The 9,691-nt window shown below is 51.4% G+C and overlaps 2 long non-coding RNA genes across 3 annotated transcripts in view; one reads left to right on the forward strand and one right to left on the reverse strand.

The window, feature by feature from the left end:
• LOC125616963 overlaps positions 1 to 2,101 on the reverse strand; it is a 25,049-nt gene extending 22,948 nt beyond the window's left edge. Inside the window, exons 1-2 of one of the 2 annotated variants that reach the window (XR_007347781.1) lie at positions 1,880 to 2,082; positions 825 to 946 (exon numbers count right to left, since the gene is read on the reverse strand). This is a non-coding gene — a long non-coding RNA (uncharacterized LOC125616963). Of the gene's footprint in view, positions 1 to 824; positions 947 to 1,879 lie in introns of both variants that reach the window. The other variant, XR_007347782.1, reaches the window with a different exon arrangement.
• Positions 1,380 to 4,437, forward strand: LOC125616964. Its single transcript, XR_007347783.1, has 3 exons — positions 1,380 to 1,586; positions 1,981 to 2,486; positions 2,590 to 4,437. It is a non-coding gene; the product is annotated as an uncharacterized LOC125616964 (long non-coding RNA).
• Positions 4,438 to 9,691: the final 5,254 nt, after the last annotated feature.

Consider the following 9,691-nt stretch of genomic DNA (forward strand, 5'->3'; position numbering starts at 1 on the left):
ATCCATTCGTCTATTGAAGGGCATCTAGGTTGGTTCCACAGTCTTGCTATTGTGAATTGTGCTGCTATGAACATCGATGTAGCAGTGTCCCTGTAGCATGCTCTTTTTAGGTACCAAAGCCATTTTTCAAAGGCCGTATGTTCACTAGCTCCTGGCACAGCCCCGAGGAGGCATGGAACCCACGACCAAACCACACAGCTCCACAGGCCCAGGAACAGGGCCCCTCCGTGGGGGCAGGGACGACACACTTCACTCTGGGGAAGTTTGGAGCCAAAGATTCTTCCCCTTCCACCTGAGTTCTTCCAGAAATTTTGCTGAGAATTTGCCTGTAATCTAAGGACACAGGACTCCTTTATGCCAAAGAATAAGGGTGGATGGATACCACAGATTAAAACGAGATTAAGTGGCCACAACAACTAAGAAGCCCACAGCACCCTTAAGTTTCCACTGTCTTTCTCTGTTTTTTTTTTAACCCCTTTGTTACACTAAGAGATATAAACCTGCAAAGGATAACTAATTCCAGCATGAGAAATCACCAACGTCCGCCTGTCCTGTAGGCATGGATTCTGAGTAACAGCCGAGAGCAAGGAGGTGCCCACACCCCTTCCTGCAGTGAAGGAGCCGGCACCAGCAAGAACTGGACAGACACAAGAACCCTGCAGGAAGATCTCGCCCAGAGCTCAGCCAGGATGCAGATCCTGGAGCAGATGTGGGCCCTTGGTCCAGCACTGAGGCTCCTGACCACCACGGCACACCTCAGAGAGGCCCTGCCCACTTCACAGTGTGCTTGGCCAGAAGGCTCCTGCGGTGGACGCTGTTCTCACCATAATGCGAAGACGGCGTCTGTCTCTCTTCCCGGGCCCTCTGGCTCGCTCTTCCAGAAACTCCCACAGGTACCACAACCCGAGGACCCAGCTGCCTTCCACGAAGCCAGTCACTAAAGAAGCTTGAAACAATGTAAAATAATGTTGCTCTTCTTATTAGACTATTTTGTCTTGAAAAATATAGGGTTTTTAAATTAAAACACGCTATTTATGTCAACATGCATGGGATTATTACTGTTATTTTTAAAAGAATTAATTTTTTTTAATTTCTCAATTTTACTTTCTAATACGGTTTTTGAAGAAAAAAAAAAAGCTGTGTAGTATAATTAACAAAAATCAAGGCTCTTTGGGGTCTCCAAAAATGTTTAAGATTGAAAAAGGGCCCTAAAGCTAAACAGGTTGGGAGCTGCTGGTGGTGGAGGAGAGAAGGCAAGCTGAGGAGCCCCTCAGCGCACCTCGCTGGGTGGGTGTCCCCTGTGGAGAGGAAGCAGGGGCGGAGGGAGCGGGGACAGGCTCTCCCCACTGATTGTCACTAAGGAGCACAACGAAGGCAGATCGGAGGGAACTGCCCGGCAGGAAGTGGCTGACAATATCAGGGGTGAACTGCTTACCCACGAGGAAAAGGGCTGGGGATCTGTGCTGAAAGGGGGGGGCATGCAGTAGGAGGATACTCAAGACCCACAGGGACTGTCCGCACATCTGTCACCTCTACCTGCCGCAAGGTGTTCCATGAAGAGCTCCCCCGCCCCCCGTGAGGACCAGGTGAGCGAGCGCATGCTCTCAGGCCAGCACCACAGCTGGGAACAGGGTGTGTCCATGCCACCTGTGCCATTTGCTCTCTGCTCCTGCACCTGTCCCCACCCCCGCCCCACCACGCCTGCCTGAGGCTCCCCTGCCCCTCGCCCACCAGGGCTCAGCATCAGGAAGCTTCCTGGGTTTGACTCTGGGCTTTTCTCCCATTGCTGATGAGCTCCTCCTCCTGTCTTTGGGTTGCGGCTGGTTTCCTTCACCATTTCCCATGGAGACTCCTTCTCCCCTGGATTGGTCCTCCTTACTTTGTCCCTGGGATCCTCGTGGGCAACGACCTCGTATCAATCTGTTCACTTGCACGATGTGCCCTTACGTTTCTGTCACCTGTGCTTTCCCGTTTCTACAGGGCCAGAGACGCCCTCATCTTCCATGGTACGTGTGGTTTGCCTTTCACTTTAGGCTTCAGTCCAGCCGCAGTCGGTGGATCAGGAAGTCCCTTTAGGTCACAGGATGAACCAGGAGCAGGCAGTGCCTCAAGCCAGGCATTGTAATCAGCAATCAGCAGTTCTAGTCACCAGAGGGTAGCTGTGCTGAGCCGCTACTTCTGGGGACCGCTGTATGGGTATGATGGTCAATTTTATATGTCCACTCGCCTAGGCCATGGGAAGAGCAAGTATTCTCAATGTGATTGTGAAGGTGTTTGGGGTTAAATTAACAATTGGATTGGCAGACTAAGTCAAATGACCTTCCCAAGTGGGGGCCTCGTCTAATCAGTTGAAGGCCTGAACTGAACTTTTAAGGCTGACCTCCCCTCTCAGCCCAGCTGGACCATCTGTCTTTTGCTGTCCTACCTACACTGCCCACTCCTCTTGCCGCCTACAGATGTTGGGACTTCTCGGCCTCCATTACCAGGTGAGCCAACTTCTTACAATAAATATCACATTATATATGATCCCTAGATACAGAGATCATGCCTAGTATGCATTGTAAGTCTGGTTCCGTTTCCCTAATACAGGAAGGATCTTCAAACTGTCAGTGGTTGGTCACCAAAGGGTCCTATAATGGAGCTCTTTGATCCAGAACAACTGGAAGAATTCCGCTGCCTCCCTCACAGGGACGAGCCCCACTGAGCACCACCGTTTTGGGGTCACTTGGTAGGTGGTTTCTAAGGAAACCAGCTGGTGGCTCCCATATGCTAACATGGGTGTCACAGACTGAAATGGGTCCTGCTCCCACGCTGCCGTCTGCAGGACCTGCTGGGAGCTCCTGTGGGCCTCGTGTCCTGTTGACACCCGTGTTCTAATGTAAGCCCTGTCACGGGGCACACTCCAGGTGGGAAGCGCTGAGACTCGGCTGGTGGAAGCATCGGACGCATCTCATCTCCGGGAACCTCCGCGTGCCACTGGCCAGTCTCCCTCCAGCATCTGCTTCCCGGAGCCATTAAAGGCTCATACATCTTTCCAGCCCAACATTGCTCAAGGACAAAGGTGACAGCTCGATTTCTGAAATCCAGCTGAGGCCAAAGCAGATCCAAGGTCAGAAAGGCCCACAACCAAAGTTGTCACTAGCTGCTGGGTGGAGTGGCCCCTGCCAGGCCCAGGGGCAATGGACCAAGCCCTCAGCTCTGGGTGGGTGGAGGAGTCCTGCGCCCTCTCCGTTCCTCCCAGTGTAGCTCAAGGTCCCAGAGCTGGGACACGTGCTCCTGTACGCGCTGTGTCTGTCCCAATCTGTGTGGACCCCGCTGGAGAGTGGAGCTCATGTTTTCCATCTTATACCAAAACACGTTTGCACAGGGACACAGGTGCACACCTACACGTGTATACGGGACACATCCACCCACGAGGAGCCTGCACCTTGGCCCCGAGCACACACATGAATATCCACACACATGAAAAGTGTGCATGGGCCAACACGTATGAGTGTGCATCTACAGGTGAGCACACGTGTGCACACCCTCCCCAAGAGACCCACCTACCCCAAAGTTGATCAAGGTCACAGACTGTGCTGGAGGTCAGCAGCCCGGGGAGCTGAGGAGAGCGCTGCAGACAGGGGGGGCTGTGCCTCCTGAAGCCACCCAGCACCCGTCCCCGCCACCCCCTCCCCGCCTTCTCTGCCTCCTCCTGCCTGGGACAAAGCAGGTCCTGCACTGGGCTGCCTGGACCCTCGCAGTGCTTGTTCTCTTTGGGAGTCTTTACGGCCCCAAGATGGCCTCAAGGTGTGCTGTGAGAATTCTGATGCCACTTGCTCCATCACTGACTTTGTAAAACCTCTTCCTAGAGTGAGAACCGGTGCCTCTCAAATGCCGTCTTGAGGCCCATATTCCCAAGATCCAAAATCAGAGATGGTCACAATTCCCAAAAATTAGAATCCTGAATGTCGAGACCCTGAAAGATGAAATCCCAAAACCCACCATGCAAAGACAGAGGCACCGCGTGGGAAGTGAGCGCGGACACTTCTCTGAGGAGAGCTCTGCCCCAAGAGAAGAAAGGCAGCCCTTCACTGCCCCTCAGGAGCTCAAACCAGCCGAGGACGAGGACGGAGAGACCCGGCAGCCAGGGCCACCTCCGCGCAGACCCCGGTGCCCCCCCGAAGTGCACTTTGTCGGCGTTATATGTTTTTATGATTCTCTATGCTACGAATTTCGTTTTTGCACCAAGCCCAATACTAGAGGTAGAGGTCGCACAAAGACTTCAGGGGTTCTGACCCACTCGATGCCTTCTTTGACTCCTCAGAAGTGTATCAGCACAACCCTTGCTTTGTGCATAAGCAGTGTGTGTGTGTGTGTGTGTGTGTGTAAAAATGTGGAAGCTTGGGCTGGGAATGTGGCTCAAGTGGTAGCGTGCTTGCCTAGCATGCGTGAGGCACTGGGTTCGATTCTCAGTATCACATAAAAATAAAATAAAGATATTGTGTCCACCTAAAAAAACTGAAAAATAAAAAATTTTTTAAAATGTGGAAGCTTCCTCCATGAACAAAGAGATGTCCTTGCTGTGTACCTGATCGTACTTCTCAAGTTCTCAGCTCAACAGATGACTCTCCGTGGCAGGGAGCCCTCTCGTGGTCTTCAAGCCATCTTGTCCGAAGTCCTAGGTGGTCCCTCACGTCACTCCAGACGATCCCACTTACCCAGCTGGTGCACATGATTGCCAGCCACAGAGACATACGTGTATTCAGTTCACTTTTGACCTACCTAGGTGTGAACATGGTTCATCTCCTCATTACTGTCGTACCTGTGTGAATGTCGTTGGTATACCTGAGTGCTCACACTTGCCAAAATGTGGTGGTACACACCTGAGTGCTCACACTTGCCAAAAATGTGGTGGTGCACACCTATAATCCCAGAGGCTGGGGAGGCTGAGGCAGGAGGATCATGAGTTCAAAGCCAGTTTCAGCAACTTGGCAAAATTGCTAAGCCACTCAGCAAGACCCTGACTCTAAATAAAATATAAAAAGGGCTGGGATGTGACTCAGTGGTTAAGCACCCCTGGGTTCAATCCCCTGTACAAATTTTTTTTTAATTCTATGTTATTATTGCCTATGACCTATGAAATATTGTCATGTTTTTATCTGTTTCTCAAATGAATCTCCTTTTTAAAATGTGAAATATATTTTAAAGAATTTCTAAAATATTTTCCAGAGTTACATTTGACCTTTCAGGTTTCAACACTAGGAACTGTGGTGAGCACAGCGTGTCTTTCTGTATCATAGCCCAAACCTAGAGGGACCCATAGTTTCTAGAAACTCCTCCCCTGGGCTGGCCTTCCAAGGTGGGATTCTGAGTGAGACTCTGTCCCTTCCCACAGAACGCTGGGTGCCTCTCAGGTGCTTCGCCCTTGTTTACTCAGGACCAGGAACAACGGCAGGATTCCAGACCTGGCGTTAGGCCAGGCTGCTTGCCACCTTCCCAGGGGACGGGAAATTCGCACAGGTGACTGGTTCCTGTTTTCAATCCCGGCACCCCTTCCTCCTGACCGCCTCCTCCCGTCGGTTTCACTGGCCTGGAGTTGATCAGCCGGGAACAGGAGGTGGGGAGCCTGGGGACACCAACGTCACCTGGCAAACCTGGAATCCTCCCAGGCCAGTGGTTCAAGATGTGGACAACAGTCACAGCCTCCCCCGCAGCAACGAGGAGCTTGTGATTCTAAGCCCTGGACCAAGACTCCAGGACTGAAGGAGGACCACAAGACCCAGAGCACAGGGGTGTCCCCCTGCGAAGGGAGAGGAAGGAGGCTTGGCGTGAGGTCGGAGGTTCGCAGGGGGTGATCAAAAGCCAGCCTGCAGAGCGAAAGGGTGGTCGAAACTCTCCGCTTCCCATTTGCTCCCTTCGGAATCCAAACTCAAAATCACAAAGCCACCTCGGGCATCTTCCCACTTGGTCACCTTCTGTCCAGTTAACCCTGAGGACAGTGAACCACGGTGCCTCCTGTGGACTCGTAGCTAGCAGGGACTCTTCCAGGCACACAGAAACCCAGGCTCAACAGGACGCCGCACCCAACAGCTCTGGGCATGTGCCGTGACAGCTGTCCCCAGCACCTGCAGCAGCCTCCAGACTTATCAAGAGGTCGAGCTTGGAGAAGTCCTTGCACACACCCTCCCGCACACTCAGGAGCCAGGCCGCCTGTGTGTGCAAGTCTCCGAGTTCTTGGAACCTCCACAGAAGCTCACGATTCATGTTGGCGTCCCCTGACTGGCAAGCAGCTGCTCGCCACACCCAGGCCAACACCGCAGCCCCCCCGCCCCCCAGCGTCTCCCTCGGGCAGAGCTGCAAGGAGTGAGCTGCAGGGAGGTGGCCTCCGTCTCTGAGCCGCAGCTCTTCAGCTCCTTGCTGGGAAGTCTACACAGTAGCTACCCACTTCCACCACACTCAGAGGAGTACGAACCGGTTATTTCCCAAGAAGATTCTTGACAGTGTCTTGCAATAAAAAGAATAAGTACAGAAATACATGTGGAACTTGGGGAAGGCTCCCCTTTCCCCTATTCAATTCCAGTGAAACATACCTTCCAAGTGATGACCAGATTTCATTGTTTCAAAACTCAGAGAGGCACGAATTGGCCTTGAGGAAAGAAGCCCGGTCTAGGGTCCAGGCTGGAGCTGAACGAGCCCCACGGACTGTCTACTTAGGGCCCAAGGGTACCAAACCCTACTAGAGAGTCGACCACAAGGTCGATTGATCCTCTGTGACTTCTCAAGCTCAGAAACATGAAGTGACTTTGTCAAAGTCACTCAGTGCAAAAACCAGAATTTCAGTGTGATTTTGTCTGATCCAAAACTATCGGTCTGTATTCGTCTGTTTCAGATGCTAAAACAAAATCTCACAGACCAGGTGATTTAAACAAAGGAATTTATTTTCTCACATTCTGGAAGTGGAAGTCCAGGATCAGGTGCCTGCCGGGGGAGATGTTTATAGCCAGCTGGTTTCCCCTGACTTATAGACAACGCCTCCTTACTGTGCCTTCACTTGGTCTTTCCTGGGGACTACAGGAAAGAGAAAGAACTCTGCAGTCGCTTCTTTTTTTTTTTCTTTTTCCTCCTGTGGTGCTGGGGATTAAACCCAAGGCCTTACACATGCTAGGCAAGTGCTCTATCACTAAGCCACACCCCAGCCCTCTTCTTTTATAAATAAATTCTATTGTGCTTATTTAATTTATCACATATAGAAAGTAAAAGGTTTCCTGTGACGCAGCCAATCTGCATAGCCATTATCCCATACACTTATCCATTTTTTGTTTTGTTTTTGTGGCAAGAGCAGTTACGACCCACTCACCTAGCCCAATACCAGGTTCAGAATGATTTTGTCCCCTCTAGTCCTGTGTGTGCATGAGCTCTCCAGGCCTGTCCACACTACATTCCTGCTGCTTTGTGTCCTCGGGCTCCATCCCCCCATTTCCTCCTCCGACCCCACCCCTCAGCCCTGATAACTACTGTTTTGTTTTCTATCTCTATATATTTGGATTCTTTAAATTTTCCACATAGAAGTGAGCTCATGCATATTTTTCTTCCCGGGTCTAGCTTATTTTACTCAGCATAGAGTCCTCCAGGTTCACCCATGTGTGGCAAGTGGCAAGATCTTGTTCTTTTTTAAGACTAAGTAATATTCCACTGGTGTATAGCCCCTGTGGGATATTTAGGTCATTTCCTTATCTTGGCATCACAAACAGAATCCACACTGGCATCTTTATACAGGATGATAATCTTCATGGATTAGGGCTCTACGTGTATGCTCTCATTTAACCTTAATGACCTCTTAGAGGCCCCATCTCCACACTGGCACTTGGGGCTTTAACCACAGAATTTGGGGGACACAAACATTTAGCCCAAAACAAGATCTTTGTTCAACATCATGCTACCTCTCTGCATCAATATGTTAATTTGAAAAAATAATGTGAAATTTTCAGATATCTTCAGTCACGACATCCTAAACGTCCTGAACTTTTTGTTCTGTCTTTCTCTCTTGTTTATGAAAGAGAGATAGTAGAAGCAGTTAAGAAGCAAGAATGCGAGTTAGCAAGATCAAGCCACTGCTTTGCCTGACTTCTGTGAATTCTTTTACAACTGCCGCTAACCCTCTCCTGGTGTAGATACTCCAGTGTTTCCTCCCAGTCCAACGCTTTGTCTAGCGTTTCTTTCCTTGGATATAAGTTCCTCAGTTTGGTGTGACCAGTAAAACAGCACCAGGGCGGACACATGTGGAGAGACGACTTGGGGTCAGCATCAGCAGGGAGCGTCCACCCCACGTGTGCCTGGCTCAGCTCTCTCCCCAGAGAAGGCTGAGCCAGCAAATCAAGGGAAGACAAGACTCGCTCCCAGCAGGGAAAGACATCATCTTTTTCTAATATTTTGATTTCCTTGCAGAGCAGAAATCATTTTTTCTCAGTGCATCCTGCTCACAGGAACCTCTCACTGCAGGAGGGTCTTTAAATATGCGGGGGGATTCCGCACAGCCAAGGGCTTTCCTTACCAGGCCCAGAAGAGTTCACCGAAAAGCCTTACTCTTACCCACCCTGCAGGGGAGCCCGGGAGCAGCCGCCACAGATGGCTCATTCTCCTTCCAAGGCAGACCAGAGCTGTCAAGGCAGACGGGACAGACTGCCCCGAGGCTCGCGGGCATCAGAGGAGGCAGGTGAACAAGGTACTGAAGCGCAGCAGGCTTTTCCCTGGAGGATCACCAGGGGCCAGGGAACATGTGAACCGGAGACCAAGGGACACTTTCAGAGAGAAGGAAAATCTGAACTGAGCTTGGGGAAATGAAGAATGGCGAAGGCGAGGAGTGTTACAACCTCTGGCCTTGGAACAGAGGTCCAGGTCCAGCTTCCAGCCCTTTCCAAGAGCAGGACCTTATGAACGGGGACCAGCACCACGAGGACCGGGGGTTCAGATCAGCCCCTGGCACCTGGCCGCCTACTGGGAACAAGGATGTGGGTCTGGGGAGAGAATGGGCTCTCGAGGGTCATCAAGCATCCTGGACTTGGGATGGAGAGATTTTTTCCCAGCTGCAGGCCCAGAGCAGGGTGGAGGGCAGCCACTGAGAGCCACCAGGGTGGGTGGCCTGAAAGGAAGAACCGAGCTCCCTCCAGGTGCAGTAGGGAGCACCTTCCACTTCTTTTTCTTAACCTTGCGGCTGTAGCTCAGCGGTAGAGCGCTTGCCTAGCATGCAGTGAGGCACTGGGTTCGAGTCTCAGCACCACATATAAATGACTAAAATAAGGTCCACTGAAAACTAAAAAAAATATTTTTTAAAAAAAGACTTTGTTTCAATTTTTGCAACTTCTTAAATTTGTAGTAAAAGATGCATATCATGATATCTGCCATCTTGACCATCCGTTAATCTTTCTGGTGGGGGTCCTGGAGGTTGAATCCAGGACTGGTCCTGCAGAGCCCGAGCTCCGCCCCAGCCCCGCCCCCCGGCTCCCAGGTAACCACTGGGTCTGAGTCGTCAGTTCTGAGTCACCCCACCCACCTCCAGAACTTCGTCTTCCCCCAGGGAAACTCTGCCCCTTAAACACCAGGTCCCGTCACTCCCCTCCAGCTTTCCTCACCACTGTGCCACTTTCTGTCTCCAGGAGTTGGACCACTCCAGGGACCACACGGTGGTGGCATCGCACTGTACTTCCCTTTA

The sequence above is a fragment of the Marmota marmota genome, unplaced genomic scaffold (assembly GCF_001458135.2).
Source record: "Marmota marmota marmota unplaced genomic scaffold, marMar, whole genome shotgun sequence".
In the NCBI taxonomy this organism is placed as follows: Eukaryota; Metazoa; Chordata; class Mammalia; order Rodentia; family Sciuridae; genus Marmota; species Marmota marmota.